The 18,844-nt window shown below is 40.6% G+C and overlaps 1 protein-coding gene across 6 annotated transcripts in view; it reads right to left on the bottom strand.

Moving 5' to 3' along the window:
- Positions 1-18,844, bottom strand: part of LOC124164156 (activated Cdc42 kinase-like) — a 225,296-nt gene that overhangs the window by 99,052 nt on the left and 107,400 nt on the right. For 4 of the 6 annotated variants that reach the window (XM_046541353.1, XM_046541348.1, XM_046541350.1 and 1 more), the window contains one exon: positions 16,826-16,882. The exons of the other annotated variants lie outside the window; for them this stretch is intronic. The gene's annotated coding sequence lies outside the window, so the exon portion shown is untranslated. The remainder of the gene's footprint in view (positions 1-16,825; positions 16,883-18,844) is intronic. 6 annotated transcript variants of the gene reach the window in all.

Raw genomic sequence — 18,844 nt, forward strand, 5'->3', positions numbered from 1 at the left:
GCATTGAGCTCTTGTGTGGCCTGCTATACCACATGACATGTAAAAGGGAAAGCTGGTATTTTCTTTTGTGAATTTCGGAAATCGTTCTTCTTTTTATATTCTTGTGCCTGTGGATTTCCATGAAAATTAATAGGATTTCTCATATGTTTTTCACTTATATACTTTCCTTTTGACTGGGCAGCAAATACTGAAATTGGCTGGTCTTCACACGTGGGTTTTTGTTTGCTTGTTCCTCGTTTGGATTCCTCATCTATTAATCGTCCTTTTACAAAAGATAGAGTTAATTCTTCGGTACGAATGGTCTCAATTGCTGTTACAACTGCATCATATTCCTTAGGCATGGTTAATAATAAGTGGCAAATAATGTCATTCTCTTCCATCGTTTTTCCTGATGTTTTCAATTTTCTTATAGCTTTATCAAACCTTAAGAGGTGAGCTTCCAATTTTTCCTGAGATGGATTGAATCTCATGCAGAGCAATCTCTTCATTAGTTGTATTTGATTTGTGATACTTTTCCGCTCAAATATAGTCTGCAGTGTTTCCCAGGCTTCAAATGCTGTGGCCTTATCCTTTACGTATTCCAAGTGGCTGTCTGATATTTTCTGCACAATAAGGCTTTTACATCTTTTAGCATTTCTCTGTACTTCTGTGTATCTCTTTTGTTTCTTAACTTTATCAGCCTCACTGTCTTCCTTAGATCCAATAAAAGGTGCAAGTTTGGTATATAATGGCACTTCCACAAATTCAATTAAGTTTTTCTCATCCAGGAGAACTTCCATTCTAAATTTCCAATTGCTGTAATTAGTTCCGTCAAAAAGTGGTACATGGTACCTAATTCCCTCTTCATCAGCCATTTTCAATTTAATTTTCAATTCAGTATTTCCAATTCTGACCAAAGGTTTCCTGGGCTCCCATAACCTGATGAAATATATATTCTTAAAGAGTCCTTTGGTTCAGATTGTGAACAGTTTAATTAGTATATAAGCACAGCACACCATACACCTTTTTATATTCACCACAAACTAATCTTTTTCCTAACAACAATCAACCATAAACAAACTATTTAATAAAACATAAATAAAACATATCATGGCAACCTATGCAACCTGGCATGTTGCTTCCACATCATATTGCAAATTGCCATATTAACAGAAAATTCGGCTCTCTGTAGCGTCAGCAGCGCGAGTAGCGGTTGCATTTGTAATCCCAATTAAATGCGCAGCGGGTGAGCGCAAATTCAGAATGGAAGTCATCGCAATATTCCTCCGTACCTCCAGAATAAGCGAGTACGGAGGATTATCACGTCACTCGACTGACACGATGATAGACTTATTTTTAATTATATATGAGTTGTTTGGAAGCGAAGGGGAACAACAGATTTCTTTTTTCTATTCACAATTAGGCACAGAAATTAGGTTTAGAAAACAAACGAGATGAATGAAATATTTGATATATTGCATTTGATTTTCCACTCCATGTCAGCACGGAACTGAGACTCAGTCGTATCCCTTGGCAACCAATTTTTACGTATTTCTTCCAACAATTAACTTTACCTATCTCTGTTAAGAAAAACGTCACTTGTAACCCTTGGCTTCTGAAGCCCTCGTATGTATGAGATAGATAATCCCTTGGAAACAGCATTAACCTCCCCAAGCAATTATTGGCAAGTTGTTCTTGAGCATTCATCGACATTGCGGGCACTAGCCAAGCCTTTTTTCATTACGTCCTGAGAAGTGGTCCCACACTGAAACGTGAAAAACATGAGAACCGCCGATGTAAAGATGGCAAATGTCGATAAACGCAGCCGCCAGGTGGCGAGTGATACGCGGTAGTCTTCCGGCAGGGCGTTAGAATATCAACCAAAGGGCTTCGGAGGTACAGGTCAAAGGACTGGTGCCCCTGCAGGTGGAAAATAACAAAGGTATCGATTGAGTTGGAAGGGGAAACCTCTCAAATCCAAACCAATATATTCCTCCGAGTAAGTCGGCTAACGAGTGAGGAAAGTGCACAGGGCTAATCAAATTAATACCACCAGCAGCAATTCAACATTTCGCAATCACAAAAGCTTACAGTGTTTATGAAAACGGCTAATCAGCGAGAAATTACAAATCTCAATTTACATAAATGTGATAAACAAAACCTCCCGAGGGAAAACGCATCAAAGCGATGAAAATTCATGGTATATAACACAACGAATCAATCATTAACGTAAATAAGAAATAAAACAGCCGCAAATTATTACGCAATTTATAACAGGCACTTAAATTGAGATTAAAAAATTATAGAGATACATTTAGAAGACAACAGGCCAATATTTCTATAGAATGTAAAAAAAACACGCCCTCTAACGTATCGAATGGATAATTCAACCGGATGCATTAAATTCGCAGTGACCTTTCGGAATGAATTTTTGTGGCGTGTTCAAGAGGACGGATATCTAGATATATTATGTGTTAAATAAATATTTGAGCCCGGAGGTGATTTATAGTATAGCGGGCGTTCCTCCCATGATAGTCGACGGAAAATCACGGACTAACACACTTCTAACCGACTTCTTAAATGTTGCCACATGACCCTCCAGCAACAACAATCACGCCAGTTTTTTTCACGCGAAGGACGGGAATATTATTTTTTTTTAAACCTCAGAGCGTGAGATACAAGTTATTTGGCATCAACCACTACTCACGCCACAAAAAAAACACAGAAACAAGAATTCTCAGGCACGATAGCAACCGCGAAAGAATCAGATGCGATGCGATAAATTAAGACATGAGTATCTTGAAAACCGAAGGGGAATGATAACGGTCGGGTGAGATCCATGGTGTGCTTCACACTTCCATTAGGAAATAATAGTAAATATTTGCAAGGAAAGATAGGAAATCAATGTCTTTTAGATTAGGAGCTTTATCGCCAAAAATTCGCGCTACTAGGAACGCGTGCGATAAAAAAACTGACTTCCAAGTCGATTTAGAAGGGAGGCATAATTTTAGCCTCGTCATCAGCCAAATCAAGACTAGAGGAACTGAAGAACACAGTAACTAGTTAGCAGAGAATAACAGGGGGGTCAGAAGCGAATATATGTGAGTCAAGACACAAAGGATAAATGGGAATAGAGTAACCGAATAGATCAGTAAAAACAAATGCGATAATTAAACGTAAAATTATAAGGGATAATAAATATGAATAGTTTAATTAAAATAAAACTACAATAGATAAAAAATTAACAAAATTTGAACAATAGTGATGAGAACATAAAAAACATAAGCGAATAAACAGTCGAAGGAAAATTTCAGTAACGAAATATAACGGTATAAAAACAAAAAAAGCGGACGAACCATTTGAGAATTTATGGACACAAAACTTAATGTAAGTCAGAAGTGATTAATATGGAACCAGGTATTCGATACACAAATCAAATAATGTGGGATGGCGAAACTAAAAATGAAGAAATTAATGGTAATTAATCAGATAAACATTGCCAAAACTTCTCACTGCAAAAACCAAAGTTTAAAAAACCTGAGTTTTAACTCCTGATTTTTTCTTTGTTTCAGTCGTTTCATTTACGACATAAGGGTACAGGAAAATTAGCGCCTATGTTTTCCACCGGACTACATGACTAGTAATTTTCACTTTTAGTTCACAATTTAAACAGGAGTTGACATCAATTAGAGCCCGGTAAAGCCGATAAAGGGAATTATCAACCTCATAACTAAATATAAAGATTGCAGGAATTCAAGTGGTCCCAGACTCACGAAGAAGCTGCTATGGATGAATGTAATTGGAGGAGGCGATGAGTGAAGGAAGGGGGGAGGGAGAAACCCGGCGTCTGCTCTGAACGAAAGAAGCCTCACTTGCCATGCGATGCAAGGGCATCAACAGGAATCGGGGAGACTAAAAAATCTCCCCCGGAATTGTACCCGGGTCCATGGGATAGGAAGCCAACACCCCAGCCACCACGCCAACCAGAAATAAATAATTAGTTTAAAAAATTGCAAAACAGCCATTTCATTCAGCAGTGCACGAATTTGAGGAGTAATTGCGTGCGTGTTCTCCGGCCTTTCGTATGGGAGGGAAGGCCGTGTTCATTGGCAGCGAGGCGAGGACAAAGGAATCGGGCCAAACCGTGACATGAGCAAACGCACGGGGTGGAATCGCACGGGGGCGACTTGAAGCCAAAATCGAACACTTAAGTTCCCACGAGAAGGGGGGCGGACGTGGAAAACATTAGACTAACGTTTCCTTCAAATAATAATTCCGAGGCCCGAGCCGATGCGATTTTAATTGAGATATGAATTAAGGAATGGTGGGAGGTAAGTTCATGACAGCGCCACTTGCAACATAAATTTATTGGCGCCGGGCACGTAGCCAGGGGTGGGCTTCCCAGGATTTTTGCTCCAGGGGCGACTACCCACTATTCATCTGCAGAGGAGACCACTAGCCCAGGGACATCTCTAAAATCCGATAAATGTAGTTAATTTCATAATTTCTGCAAATAATTTCCAATAACAAGCGATGCTTTTCACTCTCACCACTATGCAGACAAAATAATCAGCTGACCTATGGTCTTCCGATGCGGTCGATTTGATACGAAAACACCACTAAACCCGCACATCACCAAAACTCCCCTCACCCCGCACGGTGAAGAATACTGTCTCGCAGCGTGCCTAGTCCACGTTAAATAAAATGTACAATTTTTTCTAATACATACAATTTTCATAAATTATAGCACGGAATACCAATTTTTTTATAACCGTCACTCCACAAAGTATAGATGGCAAACAATGATTAAATATTTTCATGAAAATGACATACGATTCGTTTCTTTCATAGACATAGACAAGTTATTGACATGAGAATTACCGAATGGCTAGGCAATAAAAGATGAATTACAAGATGGCGAGGAGAAAAAATGACTGAAATTGCTCATTAAATATTTAAAACATCCACAAAAACCTTTGTTCCCTCCACATAACCCCGGAAACGCACGGCATAGAGAAAACTAGAATTGAAGTACACGAAAAGAGGTTTAATGGAATGCGTGAAGGTTGGGGCGACAATATTGCACCCACGACAAAAAATTTATAGATTAATATTATAATGTGCGCCATTCGATTCTCTCGCACTTTCCTTTATTTTGCAGAGAGTGGCTTTGAGGCCATTCCTGCATTTCCGGGTTCGGCGATACCTTTCATTCTTGAAAATCAAACACTAGCGGACGGAAATATCGAGAAAGGAATCGTTAAAGACGTAGAAGTGCAAGTGAAACCAAAAATAGACACGAGTCATTTTGGTGAGGAGTGCAATCCCAGTGAGAACGCAACGACGACGACGACGCGATCGCGATTTCAAGAGCGAGAGCAATCAATCCAACTTCCTCGCCGGGCGGTCGTTGCAAATGCCGTCAACGAGACGTTCGAAAATCAAGGAGAATGGAAGGAAGGCACTTTGCGAAATGCATATGGGAGAGGGAGAGGAGTCAGGAGGAACGAAATTTCGGCCGATTAATAAAGTGAAAGCAGCCCAGCAAAGTGCTTTGTGTAGTGACGGTAAAGAGAGAGTGCTTAAACGCGTAAAACAAATCAATAGCATTGCAGGTTGCAGGCAAAGTGGCCTTCAAGGATTTTCCAGGTGACACCGCACAATGGGCTAATATCGAAAAAAGCTGGCCTAAATCGCTTCAGCCTTAAGTATAGCTAGATTAACGAAAATGTGGGTATTATAGTTCACAATATTGATTAGCATTATGTCTTAGAAAATGACAAAAAGTGTTGAAAACATGGTTGGTAGTTTAGTTTTGAATTAAAATACCCATTTGTGTTTTGTCGTGGATATGTCAATGGCTTTTTTTAACAAAATTTTACTCAAATTGAGAATTTACTATTCATTCTGGAGAACTCATCCCAATTTCTAAAACATTGACAAAAAACACTTTTTGAATGAAGTCCGCAAGCAAAGTTTTTAATTTCTCGTCTCCTTCCTAAAGCAGTTTTTTTGTGTAGCGTCTCTAACATGAATGATTTCTTCTGCTCTATTTACCGAGACAATACTGAGCAAATCTTGGCGATTCGCTTTCGTCGTATCCCTAACAGGGCAACTACACTTCGGCACAAACTTGCACAAGGGATACGGAATGGAGACTGATGTTGAGCACTCGGATAGAAATGGGCGAGACGAAGGCTTAGACGGCGTATTGCGGGAGAACCCAATTTGTGGAATGCAAAAAATTGCACGCATTCCTAGTAAAAGAAGAAATCTGGGTAGAGCAAATGAGGGGTAGCCGCCGACGGCGCTGTTCCTTGGGAGTGCAAATAATCCATTGCAAACGTCGGAAGTAAATGGATCGCCTCTGCGCTTCCGCCGACATACTTGAACACGGATTTAAAAGTCAGCTACTGTGTGTAGTAAAAAATGCAAGGCACCTCGCTAGATCTACTTATTTTAATGCTGTTTTCAGAGAACAAATTGTTTATACCAATATAAATAAAGAAGTTGTTGTAACCAATGCCTACCTATGCTAATTTCAAAACCAAGGGCAGAATTGAAAGTCGATTAATACTTTTGTATGCTGTATAATGTTAGCAATGTAGGTGTTTTCCTTTTTTTTAGAGTGAGTAAGTGACCGAATCATAAATTATGCGACTCCTGCTCCCTGCATATAGTGTCCTTGCTTGCTTTCCATCTTTCTCACAACCATCTCGTAGGTTGACGAAAATTTGATACGGTTTTCTCAGCTTACTGTCTTAAAACAGCTAATCTGTACGAAAAACATTATCCATGGCATCATATGCCACCAACTGTTCACAAATATTTTATACATGGAGTGGGAATAGTGATAAATGGCATTCTTTCTCCTGGGAAGATTCATTGGAAGCTCGGTAGAAGTGTATGAGAAGATATCGTGAAAAACATACCAGAAAAGTTCTTATAGGATTAACAAAAACTACGGCCTTTTTCATAGGCTTCTGCTAGCATCAAATCCTTGTATTTCTTGTTCTGCGTAAGTAAGAATTACCAAAGGACGTGGAAAATCTACTGGTGAGAAGGAAATATTTTGGAATATGAGGAAAGGCCCAATAGCAATTTTTAATCATCATTTCAATTATGCACAGCCATTTGATGGCTTTAACGCTTTATAAATAGAAGAAATTCTATCTTCCCATTGATATTCCCGCAGCAAAATTTCGACTTACCCCAAGAAACTACGCTTCCCGCATCACTTCACCCTATAATTACTTGTTACTGCCCTCCTAAACAATATTGTGAACAATAATACCAAAATTTTCGTTAATCTAGCTATACTTAAGGCTACCGTGATTTTGGCCAGCTTTTTTCGATATAAGCTCACTGTGCGGTGTCACCTGGAAAATGCTTTGAAGGCCACCGTGCCTGCAACCTGCAATGCTAATTATTTGTTTTACGCGTTTAATTACTCTCTCATTACTGTCACTACACAAAGCACTTTGCTGAGCTTCTGCAGTGCTATGAAGATTGAAACGAGATAGGCTAATATGAAATACCTGATTCAGTATCTTACAAAATCAATTAATTAGTTTAACTTATCATAGACTAATTAATAATCCTTTAATATAGGTATTCTCCTTCGATATGAGAAGAGCTGAAACATTAGTTCCAGTGCCATTGGAAAAAATTTGGGAAGAAATATCGATGCATTTTCATGCGAATGAATTCTCAGTTAAAACTATTCATTTATTGATTTTTATTACTACTGATAAAGGACGTGAATTCCTTAAATGTTGTAAAATTCTGAATGCGGAAGCAATTTAAAAACTTATTTTTGAAGTAATTTCTTTCAGTTCTATTTCGACTTTTCAAATGATTTCAGAGAAGTTGCAAGGGATATTACAAAGCATGAAGACGTATTTTCCCTCCTTTCTTTCATTCGAATAATTAACCTACTCAGTAAAAAGATAGTGATTCAATTGAATGTATGTCTCCCCCTCCACACGGTCGATGCTACTCTGCGTCCCATATTCTCCACATCGCCATCACCTTACTCCGGAATCCGCTTCGAGAGAGGCTTTGTTTTCGGCACTTCGTTCTCGGCAGATACCCCTTTATGTGCCTAAATTTGTCTTTTACTTAGAGTACATTAAAATATTTCCATTCTACAAATAGGATTTTCTCAAAATATGACACCCAAGCGATTAGTTCCCTCATTTCCAGCCAAGAGCACATCAACAGTCTCCCTTCATTGTTCCTTGTCGAAGTTTGTGCCGAAGGACATTCACAGTGTAGTTGCCCAGCAGTGGATACAACGAAAGTGATTCGATAGGATTTACATAGTACGGTCTTCGTAAATAGAGTGGCAGAATGAAGCATATGAAATCAAGAGTAGTAGAGTTCCTACGCAAAAAAAAATTTAAGGAGACGGAAAGTTAAAACTTTCCTCGTGGTCTTCGTTGGAAAAATGTTTTTCATCAATATTTTCAGTGCAATGAGTAATCAAGAGTGAATAATAGATTTCTTAAGGTGCATTAAATTTGGTTAAAAGACTTCCTGCCTCTGTGTTGCAATGTCTCCCAAATATCTTCGAGTTGGTTAACAAGTTATTAAGCGACAATCCTATTTGTTTTTTCTTTAAAATCCCATTGAAGAAATTCCGGATGGCCTAATTACCCGCGTCTCAGTAATTTTGATAGATATATCCACTGGATTTCAAGTAAATGGTACATTTTTCTAAGCTTTATTGCCTAAAACAGCTAAACTGTACATAAACCTTTCTACATGGTTTCTTATGCCACCAACTATTTATAAAGCCTAAATGCATGGAGCGGTAACAGTGATACATGCCATTCTTCTCATTGGACAAAGAGGCATTGGAAGGCTGGCACAAGGATAAAGAAGATATCGTGATAGACATACCAGAAAAGTGTTCAGAATTGCCACAGCCCATGACCTTTTCAATGGGCTTCCGCTTACATCAGATCCTTTTATTTCTTGTTCTGCAAGGGTTCCCCTAAAGTAAAACAATAACCAGAGGAGGTGAAAAATCTCCTGGTGTAAGAAGAAAACATTTTGGAACATGGGTCTTCATCTTCTGACTAAGAATAATGAAAGTGGCACGTCTCAATTTTTTAGTAATTAGCAATCAAAATATTTGTTGATGGTATTTTTTATTATATTATTACGCTTCAATGACCAAACTGTCAAGTTTAAAGACCTAATACCCATTTTTAATCATCATTTGCCTTATGAACAGTTATTCGATAGCTTTACGTTGTTATCAACTGGGGCAAGTTGAACAAAATTTTCATTAATGTTTCAATAATTAAGACTACAGCGATTTTTGGCCAGCTTTTTTTTCCATTTCAGCCCACTGTGGGGCGTCCATTAATTACGTGATTACATGAATTTTGCGACTTTTGGATCCCCTTTCTTCCTTCAGTGAAAATACGTTAATACACTCTCCATCGCGTTGAATTGACAAAAAAAAACAATTTATAACTAATAACTTCAGGCTTTACTTTGTGAAACCTCTCCATATTGGAATTAAGGAAATAAAACTTTGTAAGGTTCACTGATTGTTTAATTAAGGGCACGACCCGGGTTTCGTAACTTAGTTACATCGTCAGGTGACTAAACCTGCATGCATCATACATTTGTGATGCATGCAGGTTTAGTCACCTACGATGTAACTAAGTTACGAAACCTGGGTCGTGCCCTTAATTAAACAATCAGTGAACCTTACAAAGTTTTATTTCCTTAATTCCAAAAAACAATTTGCTCAATTATTTTCATGTAAGATTTGTTTAGACTAACATTTAAGAATACTATTCGCAATTTTACACTGTTTCTGGCGAAAAAAACATTACGCGATTCTTGCCTTCCTCTCCCTCACGTCCGTTTGGGTGAGAATCGGCATGACCCCTTCCTCCCCCACCTACGCCTCACGTAATATGAAATGCATGCACCCCCTCGTTCAGAGCACATCATCATAATGTCAATCAAATGTCTGCCAATAAAAGGTACAATAAAACCTAAATTTAATAAAACGTTTTTAGCGAGGAATAGGCCAAGAACATTCACTATATAATAGAAAAATTCGAAAAGAAGATCTCGACTTCTGATTTCAATGGGAGGGTGGGCCACAGCGAGAGTCGTTCATTCCTTGACAAAATCGGACGCATGCACTTTTTCCGCCGTTTACACATTGAATACGCACGCTCAGAGTTCATCTTCCAGCTGAGCTGTACATTCCTCACCGCTAACAGTGCTGAGGGCGAGATAGATATGGCCATCCTTCGAGTACGTCCGCTCAAGCGATTCCAAGTCGCGAGTTGAATGCTAAATACACGCCGTCTTGCGCACATATCAATGAATACCTATGCATACACTTATTCTGAGCGCTTACATAAGACGGGCTCAACACTCTTTTAGCCTGGTTCCTCTCTATCAGTAAGTGCCTTAATAAAGTTAGTCTTCAGTGGGATAAAGATGTCAGGTAAATATTCTAGTCTTCGACAAACCCAGAGGATTGACATTCAGGGGGAAGGCGACAGACGCTCCGTCCGTTGAAGCTTGATTGGAGGGCGCCTTACTTTAATGGGTTTTCAAAAATGTTCTCAGAGTGCACTGCGATCCATTTATTCTGATTATTACCATTTATTTACATTAGATTTATTCCAATTATCACACTCAAAATATATGAATTTGATAGATGACATCATCACGAGAACACATTCGGGATAATCCCCCTAAACAGCGTTCAATTCGGATAGCTCTGCCCATCAGCGACGCGAGTGGCGAGTTTCGCAAACTCGTTCGAATGCAATGCGGTCCGACCGAGTCCGACTTGAGATTGATTCCCTTATAATCTGTAATAATAATGGTGAGGCTACAAACCACGACTGCATCTGCGCCATGGCGATCGATGCTTTTCGCAATTCAATGAGTGGCCGTCACTGTGACCTGCATCGCAATTGACGGCGGCTACTACTCCTTCCCTTCGTCATAAAATGGATGTTTGAGCGCTTCGGAGAACGTGCTCGATTCGCTTCCACGGTCACGTGGTCTCGGTCTCAAATGCGGGCGTTTCAAACGGACACTGAGCGGAGATAATGAAGCGAGAAACGGTGAAGGAATAATAACGGCACTTTTCTTCACCATCATTGCCGATTGCGATGGATGGAATTTTAAAAATTAATAGACCGTATTCAGAGAGAGAGAGTCGTATTTTTGGGCGTTTCGATCCTTGGCCCCGCGCATTCACCTCACCTGGTTCATCGTCATTAATACGCTAACGAGCGGTTCTATTCGTCAAGGATCTCTCTGAAAAAATCAATGAATCAGAACTTTAATGACATCACTAAGTCATGAAAGTGGGTGGCAACTTTTGAATTTTTTCCATTTTACAGATATGAAAAGTTGAGTAAGCCTTTTTTTCATCGTGACTCATCTTTCCATCAATCTTTTACTTTACTGTTTGCAAGGCTCTGGATCTGAATGAACGAACTGCGATTATTTTGCTTCTTTCGTTCCCTCTCCAGCTGGCAATCGGGCGAGTGCTCACGCGCCCGCCCCATGTACGTCGAAGAGTAAAACGCTCTTATTTATAAAAATTTGCGCGTCCAGGTTTTGCATTACTGAGCTGACTACAATGTGTTCAAGGACATCGCATGAGATGGACGTTAAAGATATCGGTCGGTAATTAGATGGCTGTCCCTTGTCTCCACACACACACACACCACACACACGCACTCCTTGTCTTGCCACATCATATCTATGGTTATTATTACGGCGAGAAGGGTGCGACCACATTAGAGCCACCACACATGGCGGCGCGTCCTATTCAAACTACTGAGCGCCCTCTTCTGGACGACGTTTCTTGTTGTTCGTTCGTGCGCCGGTATTCCGTAACGGCGAACGGGCGGTGAATATCATTTTGGCATTTTCTGACCTTCTGTAGCTGTTTATGCTTAAAATAATTTACGGAGTGATACGAAGAAAGTCTACTGAATTTATCGAATCCCACATTTTGAGTATTGCCACGAGTATTCTGGTAAAGTTAAGGCAAAAGTAATATCTTAAAAATTCCGCTTTGATCAAATTTTTTCTATCTCAAACATTTTTGCTTTTCCTGTGTGAAAACATTCGTGGAAATGGTTATTGAGACTATTGGAGGTAGTAGGAAAAAAATGTACCGTAAAGTTTCTTGCTCGGTCGCTTTTAATAATTTCAACCAATGGCTCTATTAAAAGTATTCGATCGAAACGTCGTCGGCAGGAATGATCCAGCCGGAAGCCCGAGAAAGATTCACCGCTTCGAATCCTAAAGCGGGAACACACCAAATCCTCACCTAAAACCATCGACTGATGGGCACCATTGTTTGTTTTGACTTTTCTTGGTGCTTGGCTTTGCCGCTGAGCGGTGGATGGCACGCGCACTTTATTCGCAGTCGTTGCGTCGCCGCGGAGGGTTTCGCGTTTCGGAGGGCACCGTGCGGAACGGGCGGTCTCAGTCGCGAGCAGGACCTTCGCTGCCGCCGCCTGCCAGTCTGGCACCACCTCCAAACAAAACACGGCACAGACTCCGAAAAACGGCCCAACTCAGCGGAGATTTCCACCCGGGTTGTCACAGCGTACCTAACTCATGGAAATGCCAGGATATCATGTTGCCTGAATATTACGGATGGATATGTTCAGATGCAGGCACATAGCCAGGAGAATGGGGGAGAATGTCATTCCTGTTTCCCCCAAAAATGTTTTCCTTGACGGTGAGCTCTTCTGAATAACCATTCGACAAGGCGGGATGTTTTATGTATTCGAGTTCCTTTTGAAAATTTGTTTTGCTCATCGGTACGTTGAGTAGTCGGTGATTAAGGGAATGGAAGGCTGCGTGTTTGTGGCTGCTGTGGTCGAAGGCGGTGTTGTGAATATAGTTATTGGTGTGAGTGGGTTTGCGGTACATACTGAAAGAAATTTGGTTTCCTTTTGTTTCGGAAGATTTCAATGTCTAAGAAGGGAAGGGAGCGATTCTTTTCAAACTAACACATGAAGTTAGTGGGATTTTTGGAAGTTTAGTGTAAGGGCATTCCAGTAGGGATGATATTTTCCGATGATATGTGTCTTTGTCTAGTATCATACAGCTACTGCCTTTATCTGACTTCAGGTAGAAGTATGCTTTGAATGTGAGAGGTTTAATTATTTTTGTATTTGTGTTCACAAATTCTTTACTATTGTGTATCACCCAACTGTCTTTCTTCCAAATTCCAACCCCCTCACCTTTTTACCCAGCAAAGAGTACGACATTGGGGAATTTATTTTCTTTCAAACGTTAAACGGCCATTGATCGTTCAATTACCTATAACTTTTACAAACAGATTGATTACAAAAGATACTAAAAATGACGAACAGATTACTGACCAGTGAAATGACCGCGAACGAATGTTCAAATGAACACGATATCAAAATGAACGCGAGATCCCAAATGAACAGCCAGAGGAAAGGAACAGCCTCCGAAAAATGAACGCCCTCCGAGAAATGAACACCCTTGCGAAACGAACAGCTTCAGCAGTGAAGCTGTTCGTTTTCGTGGACGGAGGAGAATGTTAGAGAAGGAAGGGGAGGGGCTCGGTCGTCTATGACGCACTTGGATAGCTGCACCGTAACCGTCATCTGTTGTGAGCGAAACGCATTTTCTGTAGTAATCTGCAGTTCAATATACCTCTTGGTGAGCATACCGGTTGGACCGAATATGCCTCACGCAAGCAGTGTATATATGAACAGTGAACAGGGAGTTTTAGAGAACTGCTCGTTTTCGAATCGGTTCATTTCAGCGAACAGTTCGTTTCGGTCGTCAGTTCTCTTTGACCCATCGCTACTTCCTGCCCCAGTCCGAGCACTCGAGTACGAGGCGAGCCTTCCGTGAGCATTTATCTGCATACGAGAAATACAGAAAGAGAGCACGCGACAATTAGATCGAGCGGCCGCTTACAAAATTAGGTACCGTATTTTCTCATGTATAACGCGCACCTCTTAAAGTCTTTTCATCGACGACAACAGCAGGTAACACACGAAGACGCAAATGTCACCCGAAAACACTCACTTCAAATGGTAACGACACATGACGGCGACATAAAAATCAACAAACTTCGGCAGCCGATCAAAGCCTTCACCTGTTTAATCTCGTCGAGCTCCGAGGAGAGCCCACCCGCCACGCTATTACAACACGTGCCGACTTTTTAGAAATGATTATTTCCCCAATTGCATCTTCCACGGAAACAAGGCACTTGCCTGACACGAGGGTCGGCACCATGAGACTCTATGCACAGCAAGAAGCACGGGGTTAACGGACGCACATGACGTAAGGGACCACGGAGCGCTTCGGGACGAGGTGTGCAAAACTGATGCATCTGCCTTCGCAAGGGCCCTCAAATAAACAAATCGAGTTCCCACCAATTTTTCCGGTTGGTAAGTGACGGGATGCTCACTTTCTCGCAGAGGAGAGAGGGAGGATGGAGAGAAAAGAGAGAAATTTCAAAGCGTAAGCAGACCGCCTCGAGAGTGAGATTGGGAGGTTTCTAAATATAGCCGACTTCCCATCGCTCATGGCATTCAAAAACCATTCCCAAATGCACGACGGACATTCCGTCGCTAAATGGATCCGCAGGGCCGAGGGCAGGAGCGAAAAGACGTCAACTTAACCAACTCCCTTTTCCGCATCATGCGCATGTTAATGCCACGTCAACGCATTTCCAGTTGCGATCGAGCGCTGGCTTCCCAACCCGTGGCCTCGGGTTCACATCCCGACGGTGGCCGAGAATTTTCAGAGATCCCTCGATCCTTTCTTGAGTGTAGTGTGGCTGACAAGTGGAGCGCAACACTCCGTCCGTCGGATGGGACGTTAAGCCGTGGTCCCCTCGGCGCCTATCGATGAGAGCACGCTAACGACCACGCTGGGCTTCTCGTCAGCCTTCCTGCCCACGAGACGTTAGCTGTCGGTGGCCTCCTTAAAATACCATGCCACGCCATACGGCAAGGAATTTACGCGAACAGCGGCGCATAGAACGCAAGGACTCGAACGCAGATCCTCACCGTCACTCGGAGTAAATATATGGACTATGAACGGGGATCATGTTGGCTTGGTAGAACACTTAAGCTCGGAAAGCAATGAGACCGCCCACTTCGGTTTTAACATGGAAATGGAACAACGAAATACATGAGGTGATTATACATTTATGTTTATAACTACTTATGATTCACTTTCTTCGTGAGAACTAAAATAAATGTACAAAAATTTCCATTCGACAAAAACAACATGAGAGGAAACGCTATCGTCATAATCAGCTAAACAGAAACAGACCCATCACGTGATAGCCATTTCAATATTTAAACGATTAAATTATTATATGATATGCGCGATTCAGCGGGTATTTTATCAGTAGGTGATTTTTGCAACTTACTTTTAGTGAACATACTTTCCTCTTGTGCCAAATATTTTTAAAATCGTGTCACATTACTTACCGTCGCAACGCTTCAAAAGCGGAAAATAGGGTATAAATAAAACGTAGACAGATGAAAAATGCCTCTGCGTCGTCTTAGAACATTGTCGCACACGGGAAGAACTTTCGCCATTGCATGTGACTTTGAAATTAAATGTCATTGCTATTCTTCGGAATCCACAAAAGCAACATCATGCAAGGATAATAAACCCGCCCCGCAGGTGCGCGTGATGCTATTAACTTATCCGTAAAAGATTTCAAAGGCCGTAAGCTTATTGCAGCGGATAACTAAGAAGCGAGTAGCGGATAATCAAAATCGAAAAGCAGGCGATAGAGTGAAAAAATAAAAACTCTGAAAAATAAAATAGTTTCGAAACACAATCGACAATAACAAATTGGTGACCATCACAAATCAGTGATAAATGAAGAGCAAACTTAGTGCATGTCATAGTGCTCTTCATTTATCATTGTATCATTATGTTCCACAACATCTCGCCGAACACCGTTGAATACATCACAAATCAGATCGGGATAGCTATCTGCTGACTGATCTGGCTGGCATGCCAATGACTCTCCAATCCAAGAATTTTCCCCTAGCCAACCGTTAATCGCATAACGCAAAGGACCTCCTCCGTGGTCACTCTTCTCGATGGCGACGAATCAATTGACTTGGAAGGATGAGGAAATGCAAAACAAAGCGAGACCACTCGGTTGGAGAGGAGAGGGCCCAATCAGTCATCACTGCTCAAGAGATTTCGGGCATTCAACACTCAAATCGACCATCGTGATGCATGCGTGACTTTCGACCTGATTAACTGGGGCGATTCATTAAATGGTTAAAAACATGAAGAGACGAGGAGAGGAATTATGATCGCTCGATATAAAAACCGATCGTTCTAGATCAAAGAAAAATGTTTCTTTTTGACATAGTTTTGTCCGCAAATACCATTTTATAGCAGTTGTTATTATATATCCAACGTACACGCGAAATATTCCTGTCCTGATTTCCTAAGGACGAAAACCTTTCAGCTGGGGAATCCCTTACGGTTAATTACTTACGTCCTGCACAGGTACAGAGGAAATTTAGCAATTTACGGCCACTCAGTCTTAGCATAAAGTCCAACTAACGGTATCCTTTTCCGATGACTATGCGGAGAAATATTCCACCCTCAATACAGTTTTCTAACCGAAATAATGTTTGGACACCGATCATTGAACCGAATATTATCGTCTTCAACAAAAGCGCAATTCACAAGCACATTTAAAACAGCACAAAATGTTCCAAGGATTTTTAAGTTAATGTTAATTTCAATAACGAATTCGCAAAAGGATATCAACATTTTATTGTAAAATCTAGTTTCTTACCTTGATATACAAAAGTCCTCGTTGTTGTAACGTCTCCTCGCAGTGCTTTTTCAAGCGCTGAAATAAAGGTAGATAAGTGATTTCACAAATATTGCATCAGAATTTAAAAAAAGACTTATGTTATGAGATGTACAATAAGAGGAATCGAACGGGCAACAACCTATTTCTTAGATCCTATTTTTATAAGTTCACTGACGAATTTTTGACACGGTGCGTTAGCTAAATTCACTGTTTAAAGGAAAATTTACACACTATAATAACGGGCATTCTCATCAACAATAAAGAGTAACTTTTAACAGCTTCTTAATAAAGAAATAGCGAACACTCTTCATGAAAACATATTTGCACCCTCGATGCAGAAGACAAGATGACTTAGAAAACAGATAAGAATGATTCTTAATTTTTATCCACAAATTCATGACAAAAGTATTTTGGTAAAGTATTCTACCGGTTAATATAGGTTTCATTCAGTAATTGAGAAACATTGGGGAGCTTCCCTTCCCTCGTATACTTACCTCAACAATTCACAATCCCATTCATCATCATCATCATCATCATCATTGGTCAACAATCCTAGGATTGGTTTGACGCAGCTCTCCACTCTATTCTCCTTTCAGCTAATCTTTTCACACCTACGTATTTCTTCTCTTTCACATCTCTCTTCACTTGTTCCATATATTTTGTTCGAGGTCTTCCTTTTCCATTCTTACCTTCCACTTGTCCTTCGACGATTGTCTTCATCAGGCCATCATGTCTCAGGATGTGGCCTATAAGGTTGTTCCGTCTTCTTATTAAGGTTTTCATGAGGCTTCTCTTCTCTCCTACTCTTCTTAGGACTTCTTTGTTACTAACTCTGTCGATCCATTTGATTTTCATCATTCTTCTGTAGCACCACATTTCGAAGGCCTCTATCCTTGCTTTCTCCGCTGCGGTCATTGTCCATGCCTCACTTCCGTATAGGAGCATACTCCAGATGTAGGATCTTATAAATTGTTTCTTTACTTCCATACTTAAGTTTCCTGCTGTAAGCAGGTCTCTCTTTCGGTGGAATGCTCTCTTCGCCTGGGCTATTCTGCTGATAATTTCTTTCTTACTTCTCCCGTCACTAGTTATCTTGCTTCCCAAATAACAGAATTCATCCACCTCTATCAGTTTTTGCTTCCCTATTTTAATGTTAGTCTTGACTTCTTCTCTTCTGCTGCATACTAAGATCTTGGTTTTCTTTGTGCTTATTTTCAGTTGATATCTACCCATTACCCTGCCCATATTAACTAGAATATTTTTCAAATCCGTCTCTGTTTCTGCTATAACGGCTATGTCATCGGCAAATCTTAGCATGCTAATTTTTTCTCCATGAATATTCACTCCCAATGCATTTTCTTTGATTTCATTAATGGCTTTCTCAATGTAAACGTTGAAAATTACGGGTGACAATGTACAGCCTTGTCGCACTCCTTTCCTAATTCTTGCTTCTTCACAGCTGGGCCCTGATTTTATCACCGCTACTTGGTTTTTGTATAAACTGTGGATGATTCTTCTGTCATTATAAAGAACCCCGATTTCCTTTAGGATTCCGAGCATTGTGCTACAATCCACGTTGTCAAATGCTTTCTCTAAGTCCACAAACGCAATGAACGTTGGCTTGTTCTTTTCCATTCTCTTCTCTATGAGCAGTCTTAGGGCCAATATTGCTTCTCTTGTGCCTTTGTTTTTTCTGAATCCAAATTGGTCCTCATCCAAGTACTCTTCTGCTTTTCCTTCTACTCTTCTATAGATGATCCTTGTCAGTATCTTCGACGCATGTGTAGTCAGGCTAATGGTCCTAAAATCTTCGCAGTTCTCCGCTCTTTTCTTCTTAGGGATAGGGATTATAATGTTCCTCTCAAAGTCCTCTGGTATCTCACCTGTCGAATACATTTCACTAATGATTTTGTATAGCTGGTTCAACGTCTTCTCTCCTGAATTTTTAATTAGTTCTGCAGGAATGTCATCAATGCCAGACGCTTTATTTATCCTGAG

Source organism: Ischnura elegans, chromosome 8, assembly GCF_921293095.1.
Source record: "Ischnura elegans chromosome 8, ioIscEleg1.1, whole genome shotgun sequence".
NCBI lineage: Eukaryota > Metazoa > Arthropoda > Insecta > Odonata > Coenagrionidae > Ischnura > Ischnura elegans.